At 44.6% G+C, this 15735-nt stretch overlaps 1 protein-coding gene across 1 annotated transcript in view; it reads right to left on the bottom strand.

Annotated features, from left to right (window-relative positions):
• The window catches only part of CSMD1 (CUB and Sushi multiple domains 1), a 2021046-nt gene that overhangs the window by 442846 nt on the left and 1562465 nt on the right, over positions 1-15735 (bottom strand). The gene's annotated exons all lie outside the window — the stretch shown is intronic.

Here is a 15735-nt window from a genome sequence, read left to right as displayed (position 1 = left end):
TCCCACCTGGTTGACAACGTGGCTGCCTCCTCTCTCCATCTCTGTCTTAGCGCTGGAGTATGCCTAGGGGAGGGTTTTCATTATCGGAGGTAATGATCACCTCTCCTTCTGCTTGCTAATCATTCCTGGAATCAGCTTCCCACAGAAACCAAATACTCATGGACCTGTTAATTTCTATTTTTCTAGAGATGGAGAAGAGCCCGCAGGCGGTCTCTTCCCACCTCTCACAGGAGATACAGTGATTATAGAAAAGAGAAATTCAGAGCAAATTGAAGCTTAAATCTTTTGCCTGAAGTTCTGCCCTCTTAGTTATCCTGTTTGGGGAAATGCTACCCTTCTGGAAATTTCCAACCCTTGTATGGAGCAGCCTGCTTTCCCGAGATGATTTTTGTCTTCATTTACCTTCTCATTGCACTAATCTCCTTTATGCTTACCTCTAGTCCCTACAGAAAAGAAAAAAAAAAGAGAGAGAGAGAGAGATTCAAAAATATGCATTTGGGCTGAGTCACAAAGAACCAAACTTGACAGAAGGACACTTCCGGCTGAGAGACCTGAGCAAATGCATGTGGGTTAAAAAACAGGATATATGTAGAGAAAATATTAGTTCCACTTATAACTTTGGAAAACTGTAACATAGAATGTTTCTCATTTTTATTTTTATTTTTTTAAGATTTTATTTATTTGACAAAGAGAGATCACAGGTGGGCAGAGAGGCAGGCAGAGAGAGAGAGGAAGCAGGCTCCCTGCAGAGCAGAGAGCCCAATGCAGGACTCGATCCCAGGACCCTGGGATCATGACCTGAGCTGAAGGCAGAGGCTTTAACCCACTGAGCCACCCAGGTGCCCCTGTTTCTCATTGTTAAATCAGTAATTTCAGTAATCCGCACAAGGACTCTACTACTTTGTTGCCATCACTAAACATTCTAAAGGAAACAGGATCATGGAAGAAAAACCCAAACAGGTTGCAAGGACATGGCAGAACAAAGGAAAAAGAAAAAACAAAACAAACAAACAAACAAAATGCTCAGCAGTCCGAATGCCAGTGTATTTACTCTAGGATCCAGGTGGTGACAACGTCAGATGAGGTTTTACATTCAAAGACTCACAACATGTGAAAAGGTGGGAAGACAGCAAATGTGGCAGGGAAAAAAAGAAAAAAGGGAAGAAACTTGATCTCACAGAGCTAACATGTAACATAGAAAGATACATTGCAGGGGTGCCTGGGTGGCTCAGTTGGTTAAGCACCTGCCTTCGGCTCCAGTCATGACCCCAGGGTCCCCAGATCGAGCCCTACACTGGGCTCCTGGCTCAGCAAGGAGTCTGCTTCTCCCTCTGCCCCTACTCCTCTAGCCTCTCATGCTTTCTCTCTCTTGCTCACTCTCTCTTTCAAATAAATCATATCTTTAAAATAATAAGAAAAAAATGATACTTTGCTGGTTTCACCTATTCTACAACCTCTTCTCATTCATCCTCATTGTCAACGCTTTCATTCCTACCCATGCCCAGAGGCTGCCCAGACGCTGACTGCAACACGGTTCACAAACCAGTCTGCCCTGATCGTCTCGCTGCATCTCATCATAGTAATGAAATTCCACTCCGTCTCCTTGCAGTTTACGTTGAGGCTGAATCTTTATCTGTGACCAGAAGGTTAAGACAGAATTGCTGGCTGCAGCCCAAGCTGATGGGCCACTAGACCTGGAATTTAAAGGTCATGTTTCCCCATCACAACTCAACCTCCTCTTGCAGGACATGACCTGATCTCCTGGCTCATACATGCTGATGCAGCTAAATATTTAATAGTGGCTTATCTCACATCGTTAAGAGGAGGTAGTATTTATAATTCATTCATAAAGTGTAACCCAGGGGGAAAAAATAGAAACTTGGAGTAAGCGGCGCTCCTGACATACATTTTTGTTCGAGCTGGGCCCACTCTGAGTGTTAGCGAATCTTCCCACAAATTCTTTGACGCGTTCAGCAACGAAATGAATAATGATCTGAAACTCGATACTGTTATAGTATGTATTTCTCTTGTCATTGTTGTGTATTTATTTTTATTTTGTTTTAAATTTAATAGCGCATGTGAGTCCGATTGGGAAGGACAACCAAACACTGATTGGGTCTGTGTGTGATTTACCAGCAGAAAACAACAGCAACAACAAACATCTAAAACCAAATGACTCCAGCCGCTAGCACTCAATTATTAATATGTTTCACTATTGTTTAAATAAAAATACATAACCAAGTTATCAGAATTGTTTGCTTTATAAACATAACTCCTGTGTTATAATATACCGTATATTTTTTATTTCATTAAATAAAGCTCTGAGAAGATTCAACTCAAGAGCTATTTCAAAGATTCAATTTTTATATTTACCTATACTAGCAATCTTGGTAAAATTTAAGAGCTATCTGAGGAAGAAGTTTCCAATAATGTTGGTTGAAATAACACACTTCTTAGCTAATCTGCCATTTTTCTAATTCGGCGACATTTGTGTTTACCCGTATTACTTTACTCCTCATCTACAAGATTATACATATTCTCTCAAAGAGCTTTGGAAAGGTAAAGTAGCAATACAAGCATAGTTTTATTGTCTCTCTTTACACTCGGCTCTCACTGTATATAAAATGATGTGCTCAAATGAGTTTTGTTCTTTTTGGCTGAATTCCTAGACTGTGGAATTAGCAACGCAAAGGAGGCTACTAGTGTTCTTAGAAGCAATTGTAAAGTTGTTTCTATGTTTCTATGAACCATAACAATTTCTCCTCTAACTCCTCTTTTACACACACAGAAAAGTGCCGTATAGCACAAAATTATGACGAACAGAAACACTGCTCCTCCTAACTGGGTTAGTGGTGAGCACGCTGACTTCTGACTCCACTGTCAAATTGCTAAACACCCCCAGCTAAGGAGACTTATAATCAAGAATTTCCAATATACACTCAACACTAACCCAATCTTGCTCTAAATCTTATATTCTCAGACAAAAAAAAAAAAAACTGCTAAAAATTCTATGAATTACTATTTATAAATGGTCCCTATCAAAGAATAGTTTGTTAGTCTCAACATTTTCAGATATTATGTATGTATCTATGAATAGACACATATAGATAAACATAGCATATATGTGTAAATTAACATTTATAAACACATTTATAAACATTACACAACAAATATTCAAAGACTATTTCAATTAATACAAACTTAGGCTTGAATGCCTTTATGATAGTATAAATGAAAACAAACAAGTGAAAACCCAGCAAGAATATGACATCTAAAATCTTAAAACACTGCAGGCATATTCAAGAGAGGAAAAGATTTAAGAAGAAAAACCCTATAAAGCTGAAAGGCAGACAACCCTATAAAACTGAAGGGTAATGTGTCCTTTAACTCATTGGCAGAGCTTTAAGATCAAGGTACTAACACAACATGAATGCATTAAACAATATATTACATTAGAAATAGAGTATATTTTACTCAATATCCTTTTTTCTATTTGTATAAGATATCAATTTTATTCTGTTTTCCTCATTTGCTATCATTACCTAAAATTATCTTCTGCTGAGTCTAAAATGCAAGCTCCCAGGAGAATTGTATCTTAATACCAAAAACCATGCCCAATACCTTGTTGAAGCCAATGAGTATGAATTAAGGGGATGAGCTCTGCAAACCTAAGTGAGTCCATTCTGTCTATCAGAGCATGGTGTACTCTTGTTTGCTTACCAAGACGAAGACACCGTGTTTCCCGGCATAGAAAATTGAATAAAATGGGTCTCTTTTCTCAAGGACTGGAGGACACAGAAGACACTAACTCTTGGTTGAGAGAACATTGCGACCTAGAGCTATCGAGAACACTAGAGGGAAGGTTTATTCCCCATTGGTTGTGCTAGGAAAGGCCTCACCACCGGGGCAGCCCTCCAAATGGGCCTTGAAGGCTGGGAGAATGTGTCCAGGCAGAAGGGGTGAACCAGGACCTGTCAGGATGGGGAAACAGCATGGATACTGATGTAGGAAAGTGGACGACGTATGAGGTCCAAGCACGCCAAGCACACATGTGCGGCAAATGGCTGCTCTTGCAGAGATGGGCCATCTGGGAAAGGATGAGGAACAGAATTCCTCTCACCCTCTGTGGCTGGGCCATTTTGGAGGTCCACCAGCTGCAGGTGGAGAAAGACAAGGATTCATCAGACAGAACGTGGACTGGGAATTGGAGACCGGCGACATCGGTGAGTGTGTATGAGGGAAACACAGATGCCAGGGTGTTCCATGCTGACCTGGGGACACAGATGTGGGGTACTCTAGGCGCTGACCCCCAGCCATCCTTGCAGTGCAACTCCACCACCGCAAAACTGTGGATCCTCAAAGAACACCCCTCTATCCCGGCCTTAATCTGCATCTTATTGAGATTTCCCGGTGACCTGCACCACATCCCAGCGTGAGCAGCAGATAATACTGAAGAAACGTCTAACTACGCTCCTGGGGAATTTGTGCACAAACCAATAGCTTTGCCACTGCAGGAGTTCAGCGATCCAGGGTGGGCACCTGGAATTCACAGAGCATCCAGGGAAAGGAGACGAAGGGAACTGAGGGAAGGGCAGCTCTTTGTTTAGGGACTAGATACTAAGGCAACTAATCACACCAGGACTGAAGCAGGAGCAGATTTGGGTGTTTGCATCAGAGTGATACCAACAACTGGAAAGATCCCAGCTGTGTGTTCATTTCATTTCTTTTCGACTCAGCTACAGTTACACAAAATGGGAGGCCTAAATTAAACTCTTTAGGAAAGAAACTGGAGTGGACTTAAGATTATCAATAAGAGTCAATGGCCCAACACGGTACTACAAGCCTCTAAATAGTCTGGGAATTCCTGTGGCTTTGGGCATCCTCTGCCCACTTACTTAGTTGGCATATACAGTCAACCCTCGAGCAACATGGATTTGAACTTCACAGATCCACTTATACATGAATTTTTTCCCCATAAGTACAGCACAGAACTGTAAATGTATTCTCTCTTCCTTACAACTTCCTTAGTAACATTTTCCTTACCTCAGCTTATTTTATCGAAGGCAAACATTATACAACACATAGAACCTACAAGACATGTGTTAATCAACTGATTATGTCTCCGTAAGTCCCCTGGTCCACGGCAGGCTGTTAGCAGTTGGGTTCTGAGGGAGTCAAAAGTTATACTTGGATTTTAGACTGCACGGGGGTCAGCGCCCCTAACGTCCTTGCTGTTCACGGGTCAACTGCATTTAAGGGACAGCTGCATGCCAGAGACTGTGCTGTCACATGTGGCTGAAGAGCTCCTTGTACCCCAAAGCTCCAACCTACTGGGCAGACAAACAGTGAAGGAATTAGTGTCACGGCGTCGGCATGAGGCGGTACAGGGATGTGCAGAGGGCGTCTAGGGCAGTGCGCGCATGTTAGGCTCATTGCATGTTAGGCTCATTGAAGAACGTAATATCCGGGCGGAGACAGAAAGAGTTACAAATTATCCACATGAACAAAGATCCTTGCTGGGGAAGAGTATCATGCAAAAGGAGAGGGAAAGTGATGCCTGACGATCCGGAAGCCTGCCATGGCTAGAGCACGAAGCACGTACAGGAGCAGTGCTGAGGGGAGAGCTGCGGTTTGGTAACTGGGTTCATTATATTCTGGGCTCTCCGTGGTTCTCACAGTGCAAGAAGATGCTTGGTTTTCATTCTCGAGTAGAGGTGATCTGGACGGGACAGCCGGTGTGTGTGGATTAGAAGGGAGAAGCCACCTGGGAAGGAAGGACAGGTGACATTTCCATGACCAGCTGGGATGGATACCAAGGAGGGCTGCCTTAGAGTCTGCGCAGGGGATGTGATGGAGAGGTGTTCATGAGATGGGACTCACAGAAACTTCCAGAAGAGAGAATGGGACCACCTACCACAGACACTGCTAAGAGATGAGACAAACGTATGTTGTTCATAGTAACAGTTATGAACCTGCTGCCCAGATCTTCCGAGAATGCAGGGGGATGACCTGGCGGCTGTAGAGGACGAGGTCGGATAAGGACACACTGCACTGTGTGGGTTTCAGGTCAGGAAGTCGGTACCGGGAACATGGCACCTGCTGGTACATGCTTTCTATTCTGGCTCCAGGGGTCGAAGGTCTTGGACGTGGCCAAGTTTCTTTCAGGGGCAGTGATGGAAATGACAGTACGTTTCTTCGTTAGCCTAATAAATGACCGGAAATCCTCCAAGGAGCCCACTGTGAGGAACTGAAATTTAGAACCCAGGAGTTCACTGTGCGGCAGGACATTTTGTCTTACAGGACTTCTTATAGATGGTAGGTATGTCGTTGTGAACTCCCAGATGGGTGCCTCCCTGGGAATTGCTCTCAAACAAAAGACTCACTTTGTACCAGAGAAGGAGCCATCAGCGGGTATAAACGTGGAGCCCACCGATGCGGTCAGATGCCACGAACTCAGAAGCTCTTCCCCTGACAGGATGATGGACCTCCCTCGAGTGGCATAGACTGAAGCCAGCTCAGAGATGATGCAGTGGGGATGGGATGCCTTTCCGCAGGACAAGGCAAGCACCTGAAACCAGCAGCCCAACACGGTGCCAATCCCAGGTACATGGAAAGCATGGGTCAGGGGGCTGAGGGGCGGAAGGAGGGGACATGTCCCCTGTCACCCCAGGACTGAACTGGGAATGTGCACTCCCGAGCCTCTCACTTTAGGTCCCATGGGTCTAGCAGGATGGTTCTTTTTTTTTTTTTTTAAAGATTTTATTTATTTATTTGACAGCGAGAGAGAGAGAGAGATCACAAGTAGGCAGAGAGGCAGGCAGAGAGAGAGAGAGGGAAGCAGGGCTCCCTGCCGAGCAGAGAGCCCGATGTGGGACTTGATCCCATGACCCTGAGATCATGACCTGAGCCGAAGGCAGCGGCTTAACCCACTGAACCACCCAGGCGCCCCAAGCAGGATGGTTCTTGAGGGAAACTGTTTTCACCAGTGGAGATGGAAGGGCCCAATTTCACTTTAAGCCTAACCTGCTGCCTATTCCCTTCAACAGCTTCATGCCAAAGGATGAGCCAGTAAGGAAGACGCCTTCCGAAGTGTGGAGCAATCTCCCCAGCCGGGAGGAAAGAAAGGGGCAGGCGCTGTAGCAGAAAGAGCGGGGAGAACACCTGTGCCGGGGCGCGCAGATTCCACGGGGTCTCTCAGTGCGCCCATGCACAAGTAGGATAAAATGCATGAATGCAGCAGATACGCCTGAGAAAGGCACGGCGTGGACCCATCAGGGACGCGGGTCTGGGTCTCCCTGCCTCCTTAGCCACCTAGACCAGCAGAGGGGCGTGCAGAAGGAGAGGGGAAGTCAGCTGGGTAGGAAAGGAAGGCAACTGTGGGTAGGTACTGTAACATCTCCTAGGACCTGAGACTAGTTAGACACCTGGATAACTGGTTCCTGGATGGACAGATCCCACAGGACCCACCTGAATATCCCCCCAGAACAAGCTTCTCACGAGGGCCACATCCCTTGGGAGAAATCTCCTCCGGCAGCATTATGACCCTGCCCCAGGGCCAGCCCACAGCCACCGTGCAAGGTCCTGAGTGACCTCTGCCCCCTTGCATCTGTTGAGGAAACCCCACAGGCCATCCCAGATCCAGAGCTCTGGAGGAGTAGCAAAGGCACCAGGCACTGTCCAGCTTCTCCCTGACCCCACGCTGCTCCCTTCCCTCCTCTTCAGGGACCTCGAAGCCTGTCTCTTCTCATACACAAATCTCCATCCAGACTCTGGCTTCAGGACTAAGGCTAACATGTCACAGATTCAATCCAGGCCCTTGAAGAATGTTTTGTGCCCACTTTAGACACAAGCCCGTATTTATCCTGAGAAGGAAGCACACATCACAAATGCTTGGCGATCCCTGGGAATTTGCACAGGATTAAAGCTGAAGTTTACGTGGAGTTATTTCACGCAGCTTTACCTTGTCTTAAGGGTTTTCCAAATCAGTCTGTTACTCTGACAGGCACCCTCATGCCTGACTCTCTGTGAGCAGCATCCTTGCTTCATACTAACAAGGCCAGGGGCATGAGCTCAGTTAAACCTGGACCAGGTTTCGTGGGTTCGGCGGTCACACCCCATGCATCCAATTTCCCTTGGATTCCTCTGAGATATACAATTACTCACATAGACAATGAGGAAGAGTCTGTGTCGAGACACTGCATCAAATCCAACCATAAAAGTGGAGAAACACTGGGGCCCTGGGTGGCTCAGTGGGTTAAAGCCTCTGCCTTCAGCTCAGGTCATGATCCCAGGGTCCTGGGATCGAGCCCCGCATCGGGCTCTCTGCTCAGCGGGGAGCTTGCTTCCTCCTCTCTCTCTGCCTGCCTCTCTGCCTACTTGTGATCTCTCTCTGTCAAATAAATAAATCTTAAAAAAAAAAAAAAGTGGAGAAACACTGTATTAATCAGGGTTCCTGAGAGAAAAAAAACAAAACAATAGGGTATCTCCTACTCTATCAATCTCCTGATCAATCAATGAATGGAGAGAGGTGATTGAAAGAGTTGGTTCACATGACTCTGGAACCTGGGATGTCCAGACCCAGGAGAGCCAATGACGTAAGTTCTGGCCCAAATCTGAGTCTGACGAGAGGGGAAGACCATGACAGTCTCAGAGAGCCGAACGGAGGGGCCGACTCTCTTCGCTCAGCATAGTTTTTTAATTGTCCATTTTACTCTACTTTCCAGAACCGGCATTACATTTTGCAACAAAGGAAGCTTCGTGGCCGCCCTGCGCCGAGCAATTCCATCCGAGACATTTCTCCAACGGCATCTGCTCATTTCTGGTCTCTGGGTCCCATCTGGTGGTTCATGCACTATTCAAACGGTTTCATTACTATACTTGTTACATGATCTGTAATCAGTGATTACAGCTTGCTGAAAGCTGAGGCGATGGCTACCATTTTTTAACAATAAAGTATTTTTTTAAAGATTTTATTTTTTCATTCGAGAGAGAGAGAGAGCACACACGGTGGACAGGGGGAAGGCAGAGCGAGCAGGAGACTCCGTCCAGAGCAGGGAGCCCAACGTGGGGCTCCATCCCAGGACCCTGAGATTATGACCTGAGACAGATGTGTAAAGGACTGAGCCATCCAGGCACTCCCTTAAAAAAGCATTTCTAAATTAAGGTAGGTACATTGATTTTTAGACATAATGCCATTAGGCTCCTAGTTGACCATCATACAGTATAAACATAACTTTTATATGCACTGGGAAACAAAAAACAAACCTCATTTGCCTCACCTTACTGCTGTATTTATTTTACTGTGGTGGTCTGGACTTCAACCAACCATATCCCTAAGGTATGACTGTAGCCAACCCTTCGACTGATTGGACGAGGCCCACCCACACTGGGGAGCCAAACTGCTTTAAAGATCCAGTCAGCTAATTCAGAATTTAACCTCATCCAGAAACAACCTTGCAAACACACCCAGAATAATGTCTGACCAGATATCCAGGCATCCCAGGCCCTGTCACGGTGCCACATGAAATGAACCATCACGATTATCTCAAAGGTTACACAACGTCAGTGGTGTGTGTGTGGTGCTGTCTCCCAGGGGTGGCGGAGAGGAATTCCCCTGCACTCAGTGCACCACGGAGCAGCCCCTTCCCGCTCAGCACAAACGCAGAGAGCCCTGAGCACAGACAAAGAGGCCCAAACTCCCGTTTCCACTGTGTTCATCAGACACAGGAAGACAGTTGTGTCTCTGGTACAAAACGGTAATGCTGAACTCAAATTATTTTACTGCAATAATTCTTAGTGTGAGCCTAAAACAGATCTTGTTTTTAGCACACAGCAGCACGTCACAGGGAACACTTCCTTTAATTCACCCCCCGCGAAAATTTAAATAGCTACGGCAAATCACACAAAACATGATTGGTGGAAAAGCAGTTCATCAACATGTATGATGAACGCCAACCACACATTATTTCTGTGACAAAATGTCCAGAGTTAGCCCACTCAACGCTAGACAGTGACGCCCTAAAAAAGGCAGGCGCACCAACACCGCAAACTCCTAACTGTTTAGGCAAATATTCAGGCCCTGAGTTTGTTTCTCAGCCTTCCTCGGTGCTGGAAGGGACAATGGTCACGAACTGAAGTGAGAATAGACTTTTCCCTTTCGTTTCTGCTATCGTACACGATGCATATCTTAAATGTACATAATCACATGGTCTATATATCATAATATTTATAAAAGAATTGTACTGTGTTGTTAAACATAAAGTTGGCTTACAAAACATTTTTTGATCCTCACAGTTACTTTTATAACTTGTAATAAGAAATGAAGATATTTTAAATAGAAAGTGGAAAAACTGTGCAGATTGTCCTGAGACTCGCAATATATGTGATGTGACTGTCTGTACACTACACTTGTGCAGGAGCCACGTGTATACAGATTCATAAATCGTGTGTGTGTGTCGTACACAATCACACAACAGCTGTGCACACACTCGGCCGCACAGGGCTGGTTTAGCCAGCTGTGGGTAGTTCTATCTTTTTTTCCCCTTTTGGATTTTTGAACAGGTTACTTTGAATGAAACATCTCCATGTACACGAAGGTTTTCAACAACCCTTTGAACAAACAAGGTATCTCACCTCTCCTCCCTCACTCTTTCAGGTAGCTAACAGACCTCCCGAAATTGCTGTCATTCTTTTTTAAACTTTGCCTCCTATTTTCTCCAACACTCTCTTACGGCAAACTCGGTCATCACGGTCTCTGCGCCCCTCCGTGGTACACACGCACGCGTGACGGCTCACACCCGTGCAGACTTCCTGTGGCTGCTCTGCACTAGCGGCTGCACCCGTTCCTGTCTCAGTTCCTGAGTTTGCCTGAAGCTCTGTGCTTCCCAAGCGTCACCAGGCTGTGTCTTCTGTGGCTCTTTGTCTTGCCTACTTTAACGCCAACTTTTCTTTTTTTTTTTTTTAAAGATTTTATTTATTTATTTGACAGAGAGAAATCACAAGAGAGGCAGAGAGAGAGAGAGGAAGGGAAGCAGGCTCTCCGCTAAGCGGAGAGCCTGATGTGGGACTCGATCCCAGGACCCTGAGATCATGACCTGAGCTGAAGGCAGCGGCCTAACCCACTGAGCCACCCAGGCGCCCCAACGCCAACTTTTCTTTAAAAGACTAAATCAATCCAGGATACCCCAGGCATCGTGAGGGGAGGCTCTCGGTGAATGTCTCTGAGGGGTAAGCGACAGCAGCAAATACAGAGAACTGGGGTGTCCCCAGGACCAGGAGCCTGCGGTGACGGTGGTGGACAGGTGGGCGGTTAGACCCAAGGTTCTCCTGCATGAAACCAATGGAGCATCATTGTGCTGGGGGCGGGGGGGAGAGGCTGCCAGCAGGGTCCACCAAGCTTCTTCTGGAGGGGAACAGTGCCCAAAGCAGCAGAGACCGTGAATGTCTCAGGGTAACGACGTGATCCAAGGATCTGAGGACCCCCCAAAACTTGTGTATCCCTTACAACATGTGGGGAAGGCACAACCTCTTGGTGAGAAGATGACGAGCAGATAAGGGATGATGTGGGGCCACCCAGTGACACAATGTTAGGATGGGGTCTCTGAAAGAAATCCAAGTTGATTTTGAAATAAGAGGCGGCAACATTTCTTGCATATCAAGTTCCTCTGGAGTCTGTGACTCACAGACAAACTGAGATTTCAAATTGATGTTATATGCACTGAAAATTCTGGAAGGACCCATAAGGAAAAGCTGAGAGATACTGCCTTTGAGAAAGTTACCTGGCAAGATGAAAGGGAAAAGGAAGGACGCTTACTATTCCGACATACTTTACTATGAGCTCTACTATTTATATCATGAAGAACCTTACTTAGAGGAAATCTCAAAATTATTTGTATGCAGATAACAGCTAACATTTCTTGCTCCATGTGCTACGGGATTTCCATGGTTTACGTCATTTGAGCTCTACAACAGACTTATGGAGCAAATGTCATTACTAAACTCTCCCTTTTCTTTCTGAACAAGGAACCTGCTGCACACAGAGATTAAGTATTTTGCCCTACGCCACACAGCTAGCAGGTGGGACAGCCACACGGCGTGTTCTCCACCACCACGAACCACCACGCTGTATGTTAGCAAGAGGCATGCAATACTGAAATCTAGAGGTTTGGGGCGCCTGGTGGCTCAGTCCCTTAAGATCTGAACCTTGATTCTGGCTTTGGCCATGGTCTCAGGTCATGAGCTCAAGCCTCTTGTTGGGCTCTGCATTAGAGGGGAGACTGAGAGTCTCTCTCTCCCTCTCTCCCCTGCTTGCTCTAAATAAATAAATAAATAAAAATCTTTAAAAAATGGAAAATTAAATCATGGGTAACTATCTACATATATTTTTTCTGACAATTATGATTCACAAACAACTGAAGTTTATTTTATTCTTTAAAGATTTTATTTCTTTATTTGACAGAGAGAGACAGAGAAGCAAGAGTAAGCACCAGCGGTGGGGAGAGGGAGAAGCAGACGCCCCACTGAGCAGGGAGCCCGATGTGGGGCTTGATCCCAGGATCCTGGGATCATGACCTGAGCCGAAGGCAGATGCTTAATCCACTGAGCCACCCAGGTATCCCAAACAACTGTAGTTTAAATAACGCAATTATTTATATTTACAAGTGGCTTTTATTTTATCCCTACTAGCTTAATATAGCAGTTCAGAAATAACAATTTCTACAATGTTTCCTTTCCTTATAGTATTCTCTAGATTTTTAAAATCCTCAAATATTATATAGTTTTTTTTTGTTTAAATTACCTCTTTGACTTGGAATATTATTTTGTCAAAAGATAATGTGTGGTCTTGAACTGGTAATCTCTCAAGGACTGATGGCCTTGATGATGCTTCCGTGACATCTCAAGTTATTGCTACTAATAGACTACTGAGCCCGTACGCACAGTATCAATTACAGCTAAATGTGATGATAATTAATGCTATGTGGTCATTCAGACTGAAATATAACACTTGGAAGGATATTTTATAAATATAAGTAAAATATAATTTTATAAATACAAATAAATATATTTCTTTTATAGATATAAATAAGATTATATTTTAATTGAGAATACTTGTACCTCTTAAGAGTCAAGGATTCATGATTTGGCAATAACGCTAGTCCCTCCAGTCTTCGTACTATAAACCCTATGATGTGTGTCTTAATGCTGCCTGAGTCAATTTACTGCAGTTTGCCCTGTTGGGCAGTATTTGGTATTTCACTAATGCTTTCAGATTTCACCAAAGGCAGTAGCCAGTATAGGTCATGTGGAAAGGACTCCACTCCTACCGTGCTTTCTGGAATAGCTGTACGGTTGTGCAGGAGTTCAATTAAAGGTCAAGTCTACTTATCCAAATGTCAGGAAGTACTCAGCAATTATCTGTGCTTTCGAGCCCTAACCTTTGATGGGATGTACACATCGAGTCTGTCGAACCATTTCTTACTGAGAAGAGCCATCAGCGCCCCATCCCACCCCATTTTCCCAGCAAGGAGGAATCTTTCACAGTTTACAGACAAGGACCCTGACGCTGGCCTCTCCCCACCATCGAACTTTCTAGCATCGTGACTGCTGCCGCGCACAGCGAGCATGCAGCTGTGCCAGCTGGGGCTCATTCCAGCTCAGGTCACTGTCACTTGAGCCTGCTTATGGTTTGGGGTTGGAAGATGCTTTTTAATGATCTACCTCATTGGCTTGATAGGCAGTAAGTTCTGGTTCCGTGTGTTCAGCTCCTGAGACTCCACAATACACCGTTAGAAAATGAGGCATACCATCCTTTTACGCAAATTCACAGCGCACAGTTGAAGAAAATAAAATCCCACCTCTGTAGGTCTGCTTGTCTCTTTCATCAATACACACACATACAGATCATGTTAGATTTTGAGAAAACCAGCAACCGATGAAGGAACCTCTAAGATATTTGAAAACCCATCTCAAAGGAGAAGTCAAAGAATACATACACAAAGACAATTAGCAATGCTGACATGAATTTGATTAGAGATGCCAAAGTCGTCTTTAGCCATCGGGCAATCATTGATGGTGTTTCCTCCCCACAGAGTTCACGTGTGTTTCCGTGGTCAGGGATCACCTGCCTGGTATCAGTTTTCTACAACCTTCCGAGTAGGAAATAGCTCAAGGACAATGGAAGGCACAGACCGTTACCCTACCCTTTAACCACGAACACTGTGCCAGACATTGAAAGGATAATGAGTAATTTTTTCTTCCTGCCCAGGGGAACTTCAAAAGTTTTCCTGACAATAAAACTTACAAATAATTATTTCTTTTCTTTTAACGGCCTCCCTCCAGCAAAATAATTCCAGTAAAATCATCACCATTTTTATTGTATTACATTACTCTGTAATTCATTAGTTCTCTAAAATTTTGATACCTTAGTTATGGAAAATGTCTAAGTTTTTAAAATGTACATTGTTATGTAAAACACAGATTTATGTTTCATTCTGAATGGCCACTGAGTATTTTCTTACACTACAGTCTAAACAGTTTCTTTTTACTAATTGATTTTTCTTGTATTAACCAAAATATATGAATGGATTTAAAATGCAGTTTCCTAGTTATTTTAATAAAGTGACAATCAGTTACAGGCATTTGTGTGATAGTATAAAGTTGACCCTGAAAAGACTTCCCTTAAATTGGATTCAAGATGGTAAAAGGTCCTTCTCAATCTTGTTGAAAATGATTTCAAATCAGTTTGTGGCTTGTTGAAAGGACGACATCAAATGCAAATGATAGCTTACATATATCCTTCAAAGTTTTATAAATAAGTAATTTCATAAAATATTTTATAGACCATTTTAATCTGAGACATCTTACTGTTTCTGGGGACACGTCTGTATTATCTGAGCATAAGAGAATGGTTTCCTTCTCTTCTTCAGAAAATTACAGGGTCGAAGCTGAAGATAGAGGCTCCTCCCCCATGACTTGGATAATCCAAAATGGAGAAAAGAACATGTTCCCAAGCCTCTTTCACATTTATCTCTCGAGTCAAACTTTTTGATTACCGATCTGAGGAACACCAAAAAGTGCAGCTGAACGAAAATGGTCTGTGTATGCGCCACTTAGAGGACGCCCCACGTGAGGCCCTGGTTTATGGGACACACAGCTGTACTGCTCACGGAAACCTTCCCCCACATGATGGCTCCCGCACATGAATTCAGAGGTGAAGCCAATGTCTCCGGGGTAATTGTGACTCCTAACTCCCAAAGCACACATTTTTCTCCTGCACGAGAACTTGGTAGAATTCTCTCCAACTTCATATAGATTTCTGTGTTTTCCAGTTCAACAACAACACACACACACATTTGTACACGAGCACGCGCATGGAATGGAGCTTAATTAAATCCATGCCACTTCGATTCATTGTTCAAAATGCTTCCTCTAGTTAATGAGTGTCGTGACCGCCTCTCGGGAGGGGAGAGAACGCCGAGAGCCACCGTGTGCACAGTTCTCAGAGCCTGCGTTCCTACTCGGTCGTACGCCTCATTGTGGCCTGCTGACGGCACAGATCATGGCAAGCCAAGCTTCCAACTTAAAAAGTCTTTGCAAAAGAAGGACTACAAGTGGAGCTTTAACTAAGGAAATGCAAATAACCAGCCCCTGTTTTTTACAGCATGCGGGTTTATGTGTATCTCACACGTGGAGCATGGCGCTTGCCCTCTGTCATCACGCTATAGCTTTAGGCATGAC

This window comes from Meles meles, chromosome 2, assembly GCF_922984935.1.
Source record: "Meles meles chromosome 2, mMelMel3.1 paternal haplotype, whole genome shotgun sequence".
Classification (NCBI taxonomy): Eukaryota; Metazoa; Chordata; class Mammalia; order Carnivora; family Mustelidae; genus Meles; species Meles meles.
This window is presented reverse-complemented; position numbering and strand designations above follow the sequence as displayed.